Below are 15,911 nucleotides of genomic sequence, written 5' to 3'. Positions count from 1 at the left end.
TCTGATAAAAGGCTTTTAGCTGGGAATAAGATGAATCAGGTTGTGGTCGGATTTGGCTAAAGGAGACAGTAGATTTTTAAAGATGCCTTTAAGTGTGTTTAAATACAGCAGGTACAGCTTGTTATTTCCCCAAGTGGAACCAGTCACAAACTGATAAAAACTTGTCATCAAGTCACTACATATTATAACTGCAGGGTCCGAGTAAATTATATTGAAAGTGCTGGTGACAGAAATAATAATTTCCGTTACTAGGTCCCCATTTGCAGAGGGAGAAATATAAACATTAATTAGGATGTTGCAATATATCTCCCAGGACAAAAACATGGTGAAATTCTGAAAGACAGAATTTCAGTGTCTGAATTACAAACTATAGTTTTAACTGTAATATGCTGCCTTTTACACCATTCCTTATTCACATAGATGACCAGTCCACCTGCTGTCTTTTTTCACACACGACTCGATCTCTGTCTGCTCAAATAAGATGAAATCCGTCCAGAATTAAAATGGTGTCAGTTATGTCGGGTTTAAGCCATCTGTCTGTAAAGCACAAAATGTCACCATACTTGTATGCTCAATGACCTACTATAAGCACAGACAGTTCATCCATCTTATTTAACAGCAATCCAACAATTCCCATTACAAAAGATGGTAGACTAGTTCTAAAACCTTTTTGCCTTGCTTTTAATCTGGCATAGGCACGTCATCCTCTCCATCTGTGGAGAAACAGCTCTTGCAGTAGAGTGAAATGGAGCTGCTTAGGCACTCTTGATTGTAGTACAAGTAGCTGATTACAGGAGTATTTAATACATCCCACTTTCATTTTCTCAGAGTCTCTTTCTGTTTCAGGTGTTGCAGACATAAGGAAGCCTTTGGGTCCTCTTTGTGACTTTACTGAAATGTGGGTGCTCGTAACATTTATTTTAAAGTTCTGTCTTGTGAGGGCACTATGCTGAAGAAGAAACTGAAGCTTTGTGGGTGGCAAGAAACCACAGCATTAGCAGCAAGATGCAAGTTTCAGTTGCAGGAAGGATGATTCCATGCATTGGGGGTTTAGGAGATGATGCTTCTATGAGTTTATCTTCTCCTCAGACTTTCTCCTTCAATTGTTTAATTTTCCGTTAGCCAAAGTGGTTTTACCAAACATTGCCACACCACTTATGGCAACACAACGATAAGCCTAACAAGTAAGAATGACCTAAGGTTCTGCATTCTTAAATGAATCGTCTCAAAATGATTTTCTATAATGACATTTTTTGTACATTAGATTATTTTGAAGTGTTCTGGCTACTATAAACATTTTTGTGTTGTTTTTTTAAGTGGCTCTTACAGGTCAGCACTTTCTTCCTGAGTACACTAAAAGATTAGTAAATAATGAAAAACATGGTATTACAGAAAATTGCAGTTCTCTCTTTTTAAGTGTTTGTCTATTTACAATGCAATATATATTTTTGTTGGTTCTATATCTTTGAAAACATATTGCATCTGATTCTGCTATACTTACTGTAAATCTGTTGGGCAAAAAAACTTTGATAACAAAACTTCTAGATTTCATACTTCTAGATTTTCAGTTTAAAACTGAATATACTATACCAGAAGATTCAGAATGTGAAAAGATAACTATAACAATAAAACACCAAAAAGATAATTCTAAGTGGAAAGGCAATATAAGAGAGAGGTTGTCCTCGGAGAACAAATGTCTCAGTGGGTAAAGTTAGATAAATCTACTTGCTACGTTGTTCAATGATGGTGTTGTTTTGAAGTAAAACCACAGGCTGATCATCACTAGTGTGTCTTCCTCCTGGACTGGTCCACGAATGATGCCAACTTACTTTTCTTAGGGGATTTTACAAGTAAAAGAGTTGTAAAGGAAAGTGGGACTTAATGTAAACAGTGGGTCTTCCTATGGTATGTATTCTTCATGGCTGAGGGCAGAACAGGAAAACAGATATATTGATCATCCATATCTTTAAAACCACTGACAGGAGATGTGAATAACATTGATTATTTCATTGCAATGGTACTTTCTTCAAAATTGCAGGTCTAGTTTGGTGTTCCCTGTATGCAGTGGTTAGTGCCTACCAAACCTGATCCAAGGAAGCACAGCCTCCCAAGGTTCATTGATGTATATCAGGAGAGAAGACTAGTCCATCTGGTTCAGTCCCACAAAAGATCAAGTGTAGGACACATTGCTGAAAAGCGTTAATGCTGGCCATGACAGAAAGGTGTCACAACACACAGTGCATTGAAGTTTGTTCGGTATGTGGCTGTGTCGCCCATGCTGACCTCTGGCTAAAGGTCAGTTCCAACAGCTCTTGGAGTGCTAACACCTATGAGCCAGCAGTTTAATGAAGAGAGCTCCATCACCAGGATTGGCTTCTTGATACCTATCCACCTGAAAGGGCAACTCATTCTCTGCCCTACCAGACTGGTACAATGTGTTGCCCTTTTTTATTCTGAAGGTTTCTTCACTTTTCACGGTCCTTTAAAATCTGATTACATTTAAGGAAGGTGAGAAGCTCCAGGTAACTGCTGAGCCACATGCCCTCTAGCATGCTGGTGAACATTATTTGCTGGTGCTTTTATTTGCTGCATTTCATTCATGATGCCCTTCATTTTGCCCTGCTGGTGCATCTCTATTTACTACATGGCACACTATCACAATAGTGCTTTTACCTGTTGATTCTGGATCCATCTGCTTGTAGGCTCACATAAACTCTGAATATGGACTAAACATACATTACGTCAGTATTATTTAGCCTGATGTGAATGAGTGATGATTATTTCTAGGCTAAGTTGTGAACTGGTGTTTCTTCACTGCTGGTCCCTGCCATACACTTAAATTTGGCTACGGTAGTCTTCTGTTGATGGCAATGCTAAAACTAGATTGTCATTAAAAATATAAAAATAGTTGTAAAATTCTCTCAGATTCAGACAGAATATGCTGCAGCTTCGTGCTTCCATTTAGAAAAAAGTATGTTTGGAAATATACACTGATTATTCATAGGTAAACTATAAAATTATTATTATTTTTGCTTCCTATCGTCTATGGGGGAGGAGTGAAAGCTTTAGATTTGTCAAAAATTTCAATCTCCAGTTTTCAATGGATCTCAAGGTTTCAGGGTTCTCTGATACCGAAAACATTGATATCTAAATGAATGGTGTGTGTCCGTCTGTGCGCCACAGTTTCTTAAGGATGGTCCAGAGCTAAAATAGCTAGATGGAAAAATACCAAACTTAAGCCTGTAATGAGATGACAATGTACATATTAGTTTTTGAGGCAAATCGTGCAAGAGAAAGAGGCTCTTTAAAGAAACCCACAAATACTGTAATTCTATAATTAATTATGAATTCTTCTCATCAATTGCTATCATAATGACCTATTTTATGATCAGAAACATCAGCATCAGAGCAGTAAATACTTGCTGAAATGTTATAGAATAGTTCAGTTAACTTGGTTCTAAGGCCGCAAAGCCTACTAATGCCCATGTCCGATTTTTTTTATTACTATTACAGTATGTGAAATACTGATTAGCACTGCAACTGCCTCCCAGGACAAATAATGTCCTGCTTAGTGTGTGTATTATTTTTGCATGTTCTCCTGCTCAGGTTTTAATTCTGGTATTTCTGTTTTCCTCCCACATCCTTAAGATTAGCATGTAACATTAGTTGTTAACTTTAAATCAGCTGAGTATCAGTGAGTATGTAAGTGGATTTCTGAGAGTATCCTCCAATAGACAGGCTCCTCTCCTAATGCTGCTTTCTGCTTGCTCACAATGTTGACTTAGTGGGCTTGGATCCTCAGCAACTCTGAACTAGACTTTTTTTCACAGGTATGCATTTGTTTTTTTTTTTCTTGTTAATGCTTAAAGGCAGTTAATGTAATTTGTCACGAGCAACCAGAGCACAGCAACAAATCTCATCCTAATCCATTGCAATTCTCCTTCTGTATTTTAAAATTTGAATGCCTTTCATTGATTGTATACAAATAATTGCTTCTAACACTGTCATTTCCCATGTACACTATAAAGTGAAGCATTACGTATTAGTAAACAAAAGTTTTATTTAGGTATTATGTCATTAGGATAAGATTGTTTTAAGAGATGCTCTTTTATTATCTTTTAAAAAGTATATTTTATCTTTCAAAATACCTGATGTAACAGTAATAGTCTATAGTATAGTACCAGAAATCTACAGGGACATCCCATATCATAAACTAGCTGCTGTATGTTTTTTCTTCCATTATATTTTTAATGTATGCCTTATAAATATTTCTTCTAAATACCCATTAAAATATAATCTTTGAATAGGAATAAATTAGCTCACCTTAAATAAAATATTATATTTGTCTAGTCATAAAAACATAAAATATTGTGCTAAACTATTAAAATTACAACAATTAAATTTTACACTGAAAACCAGAACTCTCCCAGCTGGCATTTACTACTTTCCTCCTTAATGTGTCACATTTCAGATAGATACAGTATAATTACACTAAAAGCTGTCTCTGTAAAGAGTCTGTTATTCATGGGAGACAGTAAGGAGCTGAATAGTCATATTTTTCTTCTCTGAGCATTTAGTTCCAAGTAATCTACCAGGAATGACAAATTTGATTGAAAGATAATGCAAGAATTTTTTGTGCCACAATTTACAGAGCGTATCCATTAGGAATAATTATGGCAGCATGATTTTTGTAGCTGTTATCTATACAAGTGTTACTAATGGTTTTACCAATTACTCCCTGTCCAATAACTACATGGTTGTAACTTAATTTAAAGACACTCTATCACCAAGCTGATTTGTATAGTAAATGACTACATTTGAGACACTAGGCAGGCTGCTTGGTTCACTGACTTAGTCTGCAATAATTGACAATTAGTAGGGGTTCTATGTTAAAAATATCTTAAAGAGAGGGCATGTTAATGATATGATTTGCATCAAAGTATCACATTACATTTGCTAATTTATGTTTTACACTCACAGTAAAACAATTGGTTATTTGTATGAGTCTTTTATCTTTTATAATAATTAAATTTTTTGGAGTTTCCTTACATGATACGAGAAAGGAAAAAAGTATACAAGTCATGGTGACAAAAGCCTATGTTTGGAAATGTATTTCCATTTTAAATTTTTAATTACATTAGAGCATCAGACAAATGTAGAATATTCCTGCTTCTAAGAGTATCTTTGAAGATAATTCAGAACTACAGACTATGTAAATATTTGACACAGAAAAATATTTTATAAAAAAATAAAGAGGATCATATCTTGGTACTCTTTGCCTTTAAAGACTACGTGGCTCTTTTTCTGTGCATCCCTACACCTTTTTATAATGGCATTTTAAAGGGGACAGTAAAATTCACAGTGTGGTTTCTCTTTCATGCCAGAGGTACTATTTTGACATAAGTAAAAGCTGAATAATGGTGACAACAGTACATTTAATATATTTTCCTTTAGGAGCTGATAAATATTTAAGCTGAAGGAAGACAAACTGACCATGTGTGACCTTGCTTTTGGATTGTGAGCAAAAACTTTTCTTAATAAGAGCAAGATTTATAATTGACTTTCATGTCTATCATTATTCTGGCTTTCAAAGAGAAATGCCCCCATCCATTTGCATACCTTTTTAATGAAGGAGCAGGCACGCAACACCAACCTGTCAAGGACAATCTATTGTATGTAAAGAGTGATGTGTTCCAGTATTATAACAATCTATCCAGCTCTAATCTAGACCATTTCTGATTATAGTCAGGACTGTAACACAGTGAATTCTAGGTCTTCAGCAATAGGAGAAAGGTAGAGACCATTCCCAATTGGGATACCAGTCTGTCACAGTGCACAAGCTCACATACCCTCATCTCATATGCTGATCTAATTTAGAGCTGCTAATTAATGTAACCAAATATTTTTGTTTTGTGAGCTGAAACCATGTTGCCCAAGGAGCCCATATGAGTGCTTCAACTGTATGGCTGACTATCTGAAATTTGTATGGTCTTTCTGTTTCTATGTCTATCTTCTTCAGGTACTCTATTGTCCTACCACTTTTCCAAGGTGCTCCTCTAAATTGATCCATACAAGAGAGTGTGCCCTGTAATGAGGTTGCTTCCTGTCGTGTGTGCAGTTCTACAAGAATAAGCATTTACTTATAATGCCCTATATTAAATTAATCTGTAAATTATATAAATGTGAAAGCAACATTTTCTCTGAAGTAAACAGATTCATTTTTATTTTGCCATCAATGTCCTTCTTTGCCTTTCCTGTTAAATAAGTACCACATACAATGCCAACCTCAAAACATTGCTGAGGATGTTGTTCTGTTCATTTAATTAACTCCTCTCATAAACAATATTATTTGAATAAATCTGGTGGTAGAGGCAAAGTTTCTTTTCACTTGACAAAAAAATCAGTATTTAAAGAAAGAGGTTATAAAGCAAAATATTTAGGAAGCGAATGTAACATCATAAAAATATTTAACCAACATGAATATTAAGAAGTTTTTTTGATATAAATTCTCTATTTTCTAAAATAAATAAAAAGTAGAATAAATAAAAGACTAAGCAAGCCTATTGGAAGGCTAGTTACAGGTCTAGATCTACTGCACTCAACACAAATTTGCACACAGAAAGTTGTACCCATAACTGAAACTTTCACAAATAACATGAAAAATGACAAATGGCTAGAAATCTGGTCTGTATATTATAGTGTCCAATAGGGTGTTGAAAGCGTGACCATCAAATACTGTATGCATCTTCATAAAGGAGGGTGAGTTTTTGTGTTATTAAAACAAAATACATGGAAATTCTTATACTATTTTTGTTTGTAATTTCTCAAACAAATACTCTTTTCTTTTACTATTGAAACACATATAGTTCCGGTCTTTCCATAAAAGGGTGAAAAGTTTCAGTTGATTCATGTGCCAAAACTGTTCAGGAACAGTTGGTATGCTTTTCAATCAGTGTGGAAAAGTAAAATAAAATGTCACATGACAACTAAGTATGAATTATAAACATATATCTAAAAAATTACTAAAAAATAAAGCATTGTTGGAAAACCAGCCAATAGCACCAATGCAGTTTGTATAATTTGACAGAAAACAGTTATTCTTAACAATAGTTTTGTTAATTTCAGAGTTGGTGAACAGATCATCTATTTCAGGTACAGTGAACAATTCAGCATGTCCAGACAAGCTAGGAAGAAGTATGGACACAATGTTAGGTTTTTTATATCATGTATTTTCCACAGTTTGAATTTCAGGTTCAGACTTTATATACAGATGAAAACCTTAAAGAAGTATGCAACAGTCATATATATCTGTGAATAAGTTTAACACTTTGTCTTTTGAGCAACAGAATAACATGCATAGTTAAGCTTTTAACAGGTTTTAGGCCACTCTTTATATAGGACTTATTCAATTGCTCAATATCTTTCTTGCATCAGTATATCAAATCTTCTGTTGTCATTCATAAAGGCACCCCACACAGTAAAATGAGCTCTTAAGCATGATGGAATGTGGTTAATGGTAAATTTTCCTCTAAAGTTAGAAGGTAATTTCTTCACAATTGAGAAGAACAGATATGCCAAGTAGTGCAGTAGATAGTAGTGCTTTGGAGACCTTCTGGTTTTGACCTTCCCTCATCTCTTAATTCTTTAAGAATGATTTAATTTAATCAGATTTTTGACTTAGCATTTACTTGCCCCTAAAAATCTTAAACAAAATCACAAAGCTAAATCAAAAGTATCATCCATATAATTTTGCTCCACCATTATTTGGCTGCTCATCTTTCATCTAATCTATTCCTGGAAGCAGTAGCAAGAGGTCCCTTTTAAATACTAATACAGATCTCCTTTCGATGTGTTTCTCTGTTTTATGTTAAGGAATATATTAGAAATAAAAGTTTTCCAGAGAAAGCTGTCATAACATGTCCGTGTTGAAGGGCAGTTTTTAAATAAATAATCACATCCTGGAGCATGCACATCACTCTATGGTTGATTGGGGTGTTTGGTTGATTGTGCATTCACATGCCAACGTGAGCAGATCAGTCAGGTGCCTCATTCACACCTCGAAGGAAGCACACCTGCACTCAATCAGCCGGGATATAAGAGGAGCCTACACAACAGAAAAGGGAGTAGAGAACAGAAAAAGAGAAAAAAAGAGAGATGGAGGAATAAGAAATGGAAGAGAGAGGGCAGGATTGGGAGAAGAGAGATGGTGCAAAAAAGAATGGATGCAGGCATCCGAGAAGAGTCCTAGAAGAAGAATGTGTAGTCGCCACTCAAGAGGGGACTGAAGGTCACTTCTGCTGAGCGATTTGGGGAGCAGGAGTGACCAACTGTTGCAGAAAGGTTCCCTCACAAGGCCAAGGGATGGCAGCGGGAGTCAGAGAAGTGAGGCTCAGCGCGGTGCTCCTTTGATGGCAGCAGAGGCCCAAGCCAGTCAAAGAATTGGTTATGCCTGTCGGCAGGATGTCTCCTCTGGCTGCAGGATCATTGGAATTAGGGGAGAAGATGTTGTTTTTAAGAAGGATGCACCAGGACTCGTGAGCTTTTATAGAACTGCTTTCTGCCATGTTTTTAAAGCTCATTTTTCACTTTTACACCAACCCCAACCAAGACTTCAGGAAAACTGATCTCTTTGTGTTGGTGATTTGGTGCCATACATATTGAACTTAGTGAATGAATTTTGTTGGATATCTTGGTTTAGAATTAACTTAAGTATAAGTAAAAAGTATACTGCTCTCAGTGAACAGTCTTGCAAATTAAATTAAACTAGATCACAATCCTCTGATTGTCTAAGAACAATTTGGATATTTAGGAGGTTAAGTTATAAAAATGTTAAAGATTAATTCAAATTTAGTTTTTGCAACATGATAGTAATCATTAAACAAGGTGTTAATAGATGTTCATCTCGTCATCTAACATTACCTGGGAAAATTAATATAGTTGAAATAAATATCCTTAATAAGTTTCTGTATCTTTTTTAGAGTATCCATTTTTATTGTAACAAACCCTTCCTTTAGAAATTAACACAATTTTAACATCATTCATTCATAATGCAAAAGGTAATTTGTAAAAAATACAGTTTTGCAAAGAAATGAATTAACTTGAGGCACGGCATTACCGGACTAGTAATACGCATACTGTATAATGAGAAATACAAGCAGGTAGTTATGAAACTGTACCCGCTATGGATAGTAATTTTTGATCAAACGCTTCACTATTTGTCATGTGGTATGCACCTGCACTTCCTAATTTTTTCCAATTGAAAAGCAGTCTGGTGGTGCAACGTTTACAGAAAGTGTGGTACCAGTGTAAAAAACACTTTAAAGCTGAGGCACTATTGGTCATGTACAGTAAAAAATTATTTCAGCTATCCTTAATGTATATGGTGTTAAAGACTTGGAAGTTACTTTGTATTCTGACCTATAGAAACCACCACAAAGGCAACAAATTTGCAACCTTTGAATAATTATGGCTAGTCCTCTGGTGGCGTTCTACATTTATTATAGTTAAATTAGAAAATGTATTTAAAAAAGAAAAAAAATCTTCCCAGCTTTCCTAATCTTTCATCAGTGGAACCTATTCAGTAGGTATTGGCAGTATTTGCAGATTTTACTATTCAGTCTCAAAGTATACACCCGAGACATGGTGCTGGTAATGGGACCTTCTTATTTAGAATCTCAACATCTAAACAACATGCACATCTCATCAATTTGTGAAAAAAACTGGCGTAATTCATTTAAAAAATCATACATTGCACCCATCTATCTTGACTAAGATTTTTAAAAATGTATCTATGATAAGGTCCAAATCAAGCACAACGTTATTAAGCACCAGTCTTGCTAGACCATATGTTTTGGGAAGGCACTACTCTCAAAAATGTTCGGAAAAATGTATTGTTTATTTGTCAGATAGTTTTGAAATTATAAATGCTGCAAAACTCTCTGATGACATTTTTTGGACAAACAGCAGATAGAATAACACAAGGAAAATCTCTTGCCATATCTTACACTACATTACATTTGCTCATTGCCTTATCATGTCCATTTGGAAGAACCTTATTGCAACAGCCATAGCTTACTGGAATTATGATTTTTCTTAAAATTATAAAACAGCAGATTGTCCCCAAAAGCATTAGTTGATTTTTTTTTTTAAGAATTTAGCAAGAATATATTATTTTGCAGTAAATTAAAGATGGGAGTGTGTTAGGCTTTTGACATTATAATCACTTGTTATTTCATGTTATTGCAGTTATGGTTTATACTTTTGTGTGAACTAATTATTATTTATTTTATGTTTTATGACAATATTATTTTCCTATCACCACTTTGTGTTACATTTTCATACCACAAGTTCTGTTTTGTGTGTTTGGTTCCTGGACAAGACAATGTTGTTGATGGTGAGAACAGCCATTCTCGGTAAAATGGGTGCAGCATATCACGCTACATCAGCAGTTTAACTTGGTAATACAAAGTCTACAACTCAACTTTTTGATCTTTTTGCTAAAAGTGCAATACATCAAAAATCTTGTTCTAGCTGAGCAAAGGAATTCTTAGATGTTGGACCTTTGGCTTTGACTTTTTGACCACCAGTTTTGGCTGACTATCTTATTCTAAGACTTGATGAAAAAGGCACTTCAGTGCTCAGATTGCTGCCTATTTTTGACATCTGATCATTCCCTGTTTTTTAAATCTCAAACTAATATAAAATGTAGTCCTTTGGAGTAGCTATTTACTGTTCCTGGCCATCATTTTGTGTCTCAGCATATAGTACAGACTAATTTATATTGGGCATTTTACTTGCATTGTTCTTTAAAATGCCTAATGAAGGGGTGCAGACATTGATTTAATTTTATGCAAAAATAAATGTAAAATAAATGCTACTACCCTAACATTGTTTCAATTTTTGTTTGTTCTGCAATTAATTCATTTTATGCAATTCCTAAAATTCATAACATGCTTAATAAAAATATAGAGGACCAGAGACACAGTAAGATCATTAGCTTGTATGCTTCTAGTTAGAAAATTCCTGCTGGATTCTGTTATTTTGTCCTTTTTTGCCAATCACTAATTATAGTAGGTTTTCCTTGTTTTCTTACATATTTTGCATTTTATATTTCAATTATGTTTGAATTAACTTATTTTTTGTGCTAGTTAGAGCCAGTTGGGTGAGACAAGTACTAGTTTTAGCTCTCATAGGACCAGCTCAATGAAACAAGCCTTTGTAAATATGGCCATAAGTCTTTCATTTTTAGCTCATTCTCCAGGATAGTGTTTTCTTGAAAGAGAGCCACTTAAGACACAAAAAGAAGTTCTCAGGGGAGATGTGCCATTACTATCATTACTGTTTAACAATGTGCAAGAGTCTAGTGACCCTCAACTTAGAGGGAGTGAGAGAAAAGATTTTGCAGGCTCCCTGCTTTTCTTCTTTTGTGCTATCTATTCACTGCCATATATCATAAAGACAACTGAATTCTTTTTCTGCACTTTCCCTTAATAAAGCAAGCAAACATATAATGCAAATAACCGCTTCTCCAAATTATTTCACAAAAAACAGAAGTAATTCAATACAGTAATTGATAAAATGTATATTATTTATCAGTCCTTACATAATGACTTTGCTTTACCTTTAGGCAGGGTTTATGAGTTGAGCAGAGGCTCATATGTAGCTCAGTTATCGGAGCTTGCCCAATCAGAGACCTCTAAAGCAGCTGAACATTCTTCTTGGTGAAGATCCTCACATTATTCTTGAGGATCTATGAGAAATTATGCATTAGTTTCACAGCCACAGCCATCACTGCTAGAGGGGCATAGTCAGGAACAGCTAATCATCTCCTAAACCTGGGGCAATTCATGGGAAGACTAATACACATTCAACATCAGTCCTCCCCCCAAAGGTAACAGCAATGGGCAATGGCAACAACTGAGTTATTGGAGCGAATCTCCAAATGAAGAAACAGGCCAAACTATTATAAACAGGCTGAAGCAGCGCAGGAACTCTCAGGCAGACAAGATCAGAGGCACACGGATGGTGACACCTACCTCCAGACAGTTTCGCCAGAAAGAAGCCAATAATGGGTCCACTGAGAGGGGGAAGACTCACAAGAGGACCGAGCGAAGCAAGATGTGCCTTGGTCATCGTAGAAACACAAGGAACCCATAAGTGAAAAAGAACGCTCACTCCACGAGGGTGAGACACTCACAGGGAATCGACAAGTTAGCAAGACTTCTGTTGAGAAACAAGCATTCAGTGAGCAGAGTGTTTCAGTGGAACAGTTGGAAGATTGATTGCTGTGGTAACACAATGCTCAACTTGGACTTCGCACCACCAAAGGTTGCAAACTCCACTGTTACGTTTTAATGGACTTTTAGAGTGTGGACTGTGTGCTCTCTTTTAAAAAGGTTTTCACTCCTGATATTTTTAGACGCTTATCCACATCTTATTTGTGGATTTTATGTTGCCTGGTGTAATACAAGTTACTGTTGTTTTTCTTGAAATTGCCGCCATGTCTTTCATTGTGCGTTTACTCACCACCCATTTTAAAGAAATCTGTGTACTATTATCTTTCAAGAGTTCCCAGGCTCTTAATAAAGCCTAACCTAACTGTGTTTAGGTTATACTACCTATAAGTGTGACCTTGACATTCGTCACACAATGATCTTATTGAATACATTTTGAATTGAATGCACTAATTTATGGTAGAAAAAAATAGTAAAGAACATGCTGATTTGGAAAACAGTATTCATCAAAATATGAAAGTTCACACTGACAAGATACTTAATGAAGGACTATAAATGAGACATAGAAAAACTGACACAACAAACGCTTGCCTTTTCTGATAGCTGTTACTTTATTCTGTATTGCAAATGGGACTTCTGCACATGAACCATTTACATAAAAGTACCTGAAACACCAGATATATGGATGATGAATACTGTTGAAAAACATGCTCACTGCTACATTATTTTTGTAAAAGCCTAGATGATTGTTCTTAAGTAAGACATTTTTGTTAAAGTGTGCACGCTTTAATACATAATAAACCCCAAAGTGCCATAAATCCAGTAGGCACAGATTATGAGAACTGATAGCATTGAAAATGCTGGACGATGTAGATAGTATCATTCCTCTGAGGATTCAGAGGAGGGAAAATGAAATAGAAAGAAGTTTCTCATTTGTCACATCCGATATGTAGGGTCTTAGAAAGATTAGTCGATGCGATTGGAAAACAACAAAAACGTCTTGATTCTGAAGTGTTACATCTTTATGCATTTTTAAAAACGCAACCAGACAGGATTATTATTTACATAATAACAGATACACAGTATATATACACACAGACACAGAATAAAATGACAGACATTTTACCAATTTTTCCTCTAGAGATTATTCATCTGCAAAATACAACTATTGAAAAAATGTGATGAGTAGAGGGCCAGAGAATTTTTTTTAAAAATACTATTCATTAATTGTTTCATTCACAGTACATATTGTCTTCATGAGGAGAACAGAGAACCAAAGATTGTCAATGCAGTAACGAAACAAGAAATCTGTCAGACTGCAGTATGACTTTAAAAATAAATTATCAATGCATAGTATGACATTTGAGCTTACAGAAAAACAGATCTGTAGGCCTATATAGAAATATTATTTCATTTCAATAAATTTTAATACAAATGAAGTATTTGAAAACATATTTTGCAATTGTATAGCTGACAATAAAGACAAGGGCATGATATCTTAATTAAGACTCTCTCTATACATCACCACTTCTTGTGAGATGGAGGGGTCCAATAATTTTTTTATTATGTATCCTATAAATATCCAGTTTTCATTACTAATTTCATTGTATATTTAACCTAGCCAGTAAATGGTTTTCCATTCCATATTACAGTAGTTATTCACTTCTAAGCCTAAACAGTAAACAGCTACCCCTTTTTGCTGCCTAGATGCCATAGCAGTATTTTAAGATTATCTGAATTGTTCATGAAATTCACAACACACCCACAATTGAGAGTGGAATTAAGCCAGAGGCAAAACAAGGAAACACAGACATGTTAAGTTTATCTGATCATAGAGAAAGGTTGGATGTGTGCCATTCTCACTGAGAATGGGGAGATATACACAGTCGTTTTTTTGCAACTGCTTCTGTTTTGAAAATAGTGTGCAAAACAGTTAATGTGTTGTAAATATTTTCTACTTTCTAGTAAATACCTACATTCCTTTCAAGTACACTGTATACTTTAATAAAACATGATGTATAACTAAGATGGGTTTTAAATGATCCACTTATATATATATTGTACATTCTATTTACTGCAAAACTACACACAGTAAATTACCTACTTTAAAACAATTCAATAGTTTAAAAAATGTTTCATTTCCTTTTATTTTCTGTTCAGATCATGTCTTGCCTTGCTGGATTTAATTTGGGATCCATTCTGGATTCTGTGTAGATTTATTAGCAGTTTGCAATATTTTCATTTGCTTGTGCAAAACTAAAAACACTAATACTGACATGCAGAAAGTGTTTTTTACTTCATGCTTGGTTTATGGCATTATTAGTTTAAAAAAATCATTTGTTATAGGAAATGGTCACTTTTCATTTTTCTTCAATGTTTTATTAGGGGTATTTTAGAGAATTTGCTTTCACTCAAGTGACATTCATTTAAACTCAACGTCCGTGATTTATGTTCCTTTACTGCATCAAATTCGGTCTTAACATTATTGATGGCTTCTTCAGGAGCCACTATATAATAAAGGAATCAGTTCCAGGGCTTATTCAAATTATGTTAATATAAAAGAATTTTTGTCTGAAAGTGTAAGGAACGTTATTTTAGAATGTGACAAGTACATGTAAAAGTCTGTTTTATTGTAACTTTATTATATTTTTGATATCTTCATCTGCTATAACCACTAGGTTTCTCAATAGTGATTAGTGTGGCATTTGCTTTGCTGCCAGTATCAGCAAAATCAAGGAAATGTTGTGAACTTCATCAAACTCCATAAAATGCTTTGAAGGCAATTGAAAATGGGGAACCAAACTAGTTTTGAGTGGATGATAATGGTGCAAAGGTCATTTAAGTGTCCTGGAAGGCTATGAAACCGTCTGCTAACTATGCTAGACTGGTTATAGTGGCTAAAAATGTGATCCGATCTGTGAGGCAGCAGTGCTAACCACTGCAAAACCATGGAAAAACATAAATGGAACAAATGCCACATACAAAATACAAAAAATGGCCATAAAATAGCAATGACTTTAAAAATATATATACAGTGCATCCGGAAAGTATTCACAGCGCATCACTTTTTTCACATTTTGTTATGCTACAGCCTTATTCCAAAATAGATTAAATTAATTTTTTCCTCAGAATTCTACACACAACACCCCATAATGACAACGTGAAAAAGGTTAACTTGAGGTTTTTGCAAATTTATTAAAAATAAAAAAATTGAGAAAGCACATGTACATAAGTATTCACAGCCTTTGCCATGAAGCTCAAAATTGAGCTTGGGTGCATCCTGTTTTCCCTGATCATCCTTGAGATGTTTCTGCAGCTTAATTGGAGTCCACCTGCAGTAAATTCAGTTGATTGGACATGATTTGGAAAGCCACACACCTGTCAATATAAGGTCCTACAGTTGACAGTTTATGTCAGAGCACAAACCAAGCATGAAGTCAAAGGAATTGTCTGTAGACCTCTGAGACAGGATTGTCTTGAGGCACAAATCTGGGGAAGGTTAGAGAAAAATTTCTGCTACTTTGTAGATCCCAATGAGCACAGTGGCCTCCATCATCCGTAAGTGGAAGAAGTTCAAAACCACCAGGACTCTTCCTAGAGGTGGGCGGAAATCTAAACTGAGCGATCGGGAGAGAAGGGCCTTAGTCAAGGAGGTGACCAAGAACTCGATGGTCACTC

The 15,911-nt window shown here is 35.1% G+C and overlaps 1 protein-coding gene across 1 annotated transcript in view; it reads left to right on the top strand.

The window, feature by feature from the left end:
- LOC120525368 (PC3-like endoprotease variant B) overlaps positions 1-15,911 on the top strand; it is a 535,535-nt gene that overhangs the window by 147,089 nt on the left and 372,535 nt on the right. The window lies entirely within an intron of this gene.

The sequence above is a fragment of the Polypterus senegalus genome, chromosome 3, assembly GCF_016835505.1.
Source record: "Polypterus senegalus isolate Bchr_013 chromosome 3, ASM1683550v1, whole genome shotgun sequence".
NCBI lineage: Eukaryota > Metazoa > Chordata > Cladistia > Polypteriformes > Polypteridae > Polypterus > Polypterus senegalus.
This window is presented reverse-complemented; position numbering and strand designations above follow the sequence as displayed.